Here is a 5,054-nt window from a genome sequence, read left to right as displayed (position 1 = left end):
TGCTTATTAGGGGAGCTCAGAGTTTTTGTTTCAGGTAACTCCAGTTATTATATTAGGACTGTCAAGAGCAAGTTGAACAAACCTGGGTTAGAGACAGGAGGGAAAACTTGGGCAATGAATATTGTAAATTATACAAACTGCAGCCTGCAATTTCTTCACAAATGCTAAAGCAGGAGGAGATGTGTGGATGTTGAAATCTGTGCTAGGAATAGGTCACTTCTTGCCTTGAGACAGAGGACATGCTCTAAAGGGTACTTTGAATTCTTTTCAAGGCCATATGCTAATATTTTTCATTAATAATTGAATTTAACTCAATCTCATTTCCAGGTAAGAGCTGCTGAGCCATAGAGTGGAGCAGAAAAAGCAATATGACACAAGACTTCAACAGCCCGTCGTGTTCTCTACCATCCATGAGTATTTACCCTACATGACTGCAAGCAGGTCATCACTTTTGGCCTACACTGAGGCTAATTTTTGGGGCAGAGTAAGTCTGTACACTCAAGGTGAAGACATTTTCTTGCTGTTGTCCAAATATTCTTAGAGGGATTTGTTTAAGTCAAAGTATAATTGGGTACCTTTGATTCAGATAATGAATATGCAGTGCAGTTCTTTACAACAGACTGCATTAACACCGTATCTCTTTCTCTTGTTTCCTTTATATTATTCCACTGTGGAAGCCAAAACAGAAAATTTTACTACAAAAGGCTGGGTAGTATCACAAGACCTTGGCAGCAGGTACTGAGGTCTACTGGCACAATTCCCACTGGATTTCCAGATCTGGCAAATTACTACTTTATCTATGTCAGAATTTTTCAATATTTTTAATATTGTTAGGTTGTTTTGTTTTTTCAGTCATAGTGAGGCTCGTTCCAGAAATTATGCAAGTTTCAGATTAGTGCATATGAAATAGTTTTTTCTGTTGTCCTTTCATGGTCCTCTAGAAGTAATTCTCCACCCTTCTGGGTTGAAAACTGCTTATCTGCATGTATATCTGCGCTGGGTTGGGTGTGCTCTTTTTACCAGGAATAAACAATCTCAGGGAATGAATAAGCTGTCACAAGCAGCTTTCGAAATAAAGAGCAAAGTCATGGAAAGCTCAGAGCTAAAAAGGTTCTTTTTATCAATGCTCATATTCATGGTTCATAAAAATCTAATTCAGAATGTTAGTTTACACTCCTCAACTCCCCCCAGAAAAATCCATTCAGACACTGTGCATTTGTCATTTGTGAGCCAAATGCTGACAACCCTGGTAATATCCCATCTCACAGTCCAAGAAAAATCAACTTTTATCTTAGGAAAAATTATTTCACATACCTAAAATACTGATTTTTTTTTTTTGGTGGAGTTATGTTTGTGGTGCTGTGCTGTATTACAGTTAGTACAGCAATCTGTCCCTTGATGGTTTTGTGTTCCTCTTAAACAGGCTCAAAGAAAATAAAAGCAATGCCTGTGATGCCTCAATACTGAGGTTATGGAAAGACCAACTTCCAAATGATAGTGAATTAAAAGGAAAATTCCTGCCACATATTTTTTATTTGTTAGCATATTTCTCTATGAAAGACAAGAGCTCTTTTCTGCCCAAGTCCTGTGGTCACTCATGCAGAGGGTCCCTGACTCAAGGGGTCTATATGTGAGCAGGGAAGGCAGATGGGTGGGAGGGCAATGGAGGTGCTGGTGCCAAGCAGCCACAGCTGGAGCAGCCACTGCATCCCAGTGGCCTCCCTGAAAAAGCGAAGCTGCTGGCCTTCCCTGAAGACATCACCTTTAACTCAAGCCAAATATTTATTTAGGTTGATTTCCTTATCTGGAAGATGTGGGAAAAAGCCAAAGGGATCCAGGGGGACCAAACATTAAAACAGCTCCTTTTTTTTCCAGAAAAGGACAAAATAATATACTTGCAGTGCTAGATTTTTTTAAAAATCCATCCTGCATAATTATTATGGCAAAATATTAATTGCGCAGTCTGGTCTTTTACATATTACTTATCAATGGGATTTTTTAGCCATTGGTCCCTAAGATAAGCTCACTTTGGCATGCTGGAATTATTGGTGCCCACTACAAGCAGAGAATAAAATGGGAATATTCTACAATCAGTGATGGACTACAAAACAGCAGGGAAGGAAAATGCAGGTAGCTGATCTGGGAAGGTGATCCACACTCTATTCTTGCTCCCAAATTTGTCAGAAAATCTGCCTTAAAAGCTCCTTCAGACAGGCATGTAGGAACAGCTTTTGGCTCTGCTATTAGTCCAGCTTGTGTCAGGCTTGACGTCCCTGGGAGAGGTGTGAGGGTCTGAGGGGCAGCAGGATGCACGACTGGAGGGATGTCCATATGTGTGTGTATGCAGAGTATTTCTTCCTCAGATCTGCAACCAAATAAAGCTCTGAAGCCTAAAAGCCACAAGAGTCCAGGTTGTAGACAAAGGTGTGTCCTGTACCAAACAGAGAGTTTTCTCACCACAGAAGACAGCTCTTTAAGCAGGCTGGAGAGACCCCTGGCCAGTCAGCCGTGTACAGCTGCAAAAGCTGTCCAAAGCAGGTCCAGATGCTCCCTACTGAAGTTTCAGGCAATGTCCTACAATAGCCCCCAAAGCAGAGGAACTGAAAAGAAGGAGTTCCAGAGGCAGGGTGGTAGCCCAAGCTAAGCAAATAACTGTTTTGTTTGACATTCTGCCCAAGGCTCATAATTGAAATAAAAAGCTGTGACCTGTAAGAAACCCTGGGTGTGGTGGAAAGTGCTTCCTGGGCTGGGGGAAACGGGTGAGCCGCCCTGTCAGCTGCCTGGGGCATGGGTGAGCAAATACATGGCCCCTGGCTGAAAAGTGATTATCATGGGAAATATTTTGCATGAATTCATACTTGATGATTTTCAGCATTATTCAGGTATTTTTGTTTTGAGGTCTTGGTAGAAATTTGTTCTTAAGGGAACAAGTTTTATTCTGTGAGAATAATCCTATGAAATCAAGTTGCTGATGCTTTAGCACAAGCAAAGTTTCACCCAGAAGGCTTAAATTTTCCAAATTAAAATTTCCCAATAAACTTAAATTTCCCATAAGTTTAATCCAGCATGGCAGAGTCCACTATGAGGGGACAAGTCATTTTCTGGAGTGTGTAAGTCCTGTTGAATCAAGATGATGCAATGTGAAAGGCTCCAGAAACAGAGCTTCTCAATATGCTGTCAGTGTGCTGTGAATACAGCACAAGGCAGTGCACATTTGAGAGCAAAAATAGATGCATGGCCCTGGCTCACAAAGTACATTTAAACAACATAATTTATTATCTGAGCTATGGCTGACAACAATCTGTTCCCCCGTTTCAGCCAGATTTTCAAACTTCACTGAGCTCCACCGCACGTGCCCATCTCATGCTGATGGTGTCTCACTTTGGAGACTGTGGGAAATGCTTCAGGGTAGCTTACATAGGATGCAGCAGCAGCATCATTACAATTTGTAAAAGGGATTGTTTTAATCCAGGAAACAATAGAAACATCCTACAAACGGTGAGCATCTGGTCCAAAGAACAAATCTCAAACATTACATTATCACTACTGCGAACTGTGAAACAAGAGTCCACTTTAGTAGTCCTCAGCAGTACTTTTTTTCTGGTAAATGTTGCAGTGTTGGTAAATGGAGTGTATATTTATGGAATAGCTTTGTTTTTGATGGGAACAGTGTGGCTCTGATGAGGCTCATGTCTGCAAACTGAGAATTTCATTGGGGTATTTGAAGATTATGAGCCATAATATTTCATTATTAGGTGCCTTTATATATGTGCAAATTGGCAATATGACAGTCTTTCACTTAGTGAACTGATACTGAGGGTGATCTCATTGTTTTCTCATGATTTATCAAGGAATTAGAATCCTAAACAATGGTAAAATGCATTCAAAAGTATTTGACCTTGACCAAATCATGGCTTTCAGTTTAATTTTATTTTTCATTCCTTGAAGAGACCTGATAAACCAGATAAACTGGTCCTGAGTTTTGCACCTGCTGTAACTTACTGTTTGGTCCTATTTGGAATTTCTGTTGTGCCTTTGTGAGATACCCAAGCAAAACTGTGCCAGTTTACCCAGCATAGCCTGTTCCCTTCACTGCTCCAGTATGAAGTGTCTGCTGTTCCCAAATTCAGTGACTTTCAGAACACTTCAAGAGAATACATTTTCTTAAAAAGAAAAAGAGAGGAAGTCAACAGTGTCCTGTATTAAATTGTTTGTGCTCCAGTTACAGTTAGAGATGCCTCCTGTGGAGTGTGTCCTCAGCTTTTCTCAGACAGGGCAAGTTAAGGGAGATTTCTTATCCCTGGGACCTCGAGAGAGTCACAACTTTTGATGTTTGCATTTTTTCTGTGCAAAACAATAAACTGGAAAACAAGCTCCAGCCTTGAGCAATCTCACAAGCTCCCCACCTGTTACCAACATGATTATGTTAATGAGCCCTAATTGCCCAGAAAAGCCCCACGTGGGACCTCCACCCACACATCCTACCCGGGATCTCCAATGAAGGTCAGGACTGCATCCCTCTTTCTTCTTTCTGAGCACAACTTTCTCCAGTCCTGCTTGGAACCCCAGGGGTGCCCTGTTGAGGGCCACCAGAGGAGCAGCCCTGCCCAGTGCCCAGGTACTGTGGGGGACAGGGTGCTGGTGATCAGGTGTGTGACTGGTGCTGGGGGCACTGCAGCCTGGCAGCTCCGTGTCCTTCGCTCAGGCAGGGCAAGGGAGGGAGAGCATCACTGAGCAGCAGCAAAAAAGCAGTTTGGTGTCATCCCTGGATGGCATCCTTTTCTTCTGTTGTGTCTGAAACCCTTCTCAGCTTTGTGTTATCTGCAAACTTGCTGAGGGTGCTCTTGATCTCGCTGTCTGGGTTGTTTTGTTGATAAAGATATTAATGAGTGCCACTCCCAAGGCAGAGCCCTGAGGGACACTACTTGTCACCAGCCCCCACCTGGACATAGAGCCATTGACCAAGTACTTTCTCCACTGAATAGTCCATCCACCAAACACCTGTGTCTCCAATTTGGAGGTAAGGCTGTCATGTGGGACTGTGGCAGAAGCCC

Source organism: Melospiza georgiana, chromosome 5 (genome assembly GCF_028018845.1).
Source record: "Melospiza georgiana isolate bMelGeo1 chromosome 5, bMelGeo1.pri, whole genome shotgun sequence".
NCBI classification, from domain to species: Eukaryota; Metazoa; Chordata; class Aves; order Passeriformes; family Passerellidae; genus Melospiza; species Melospiza georgiana.
Note: the sequence above shows the minus strand (reverse complement) of the source record.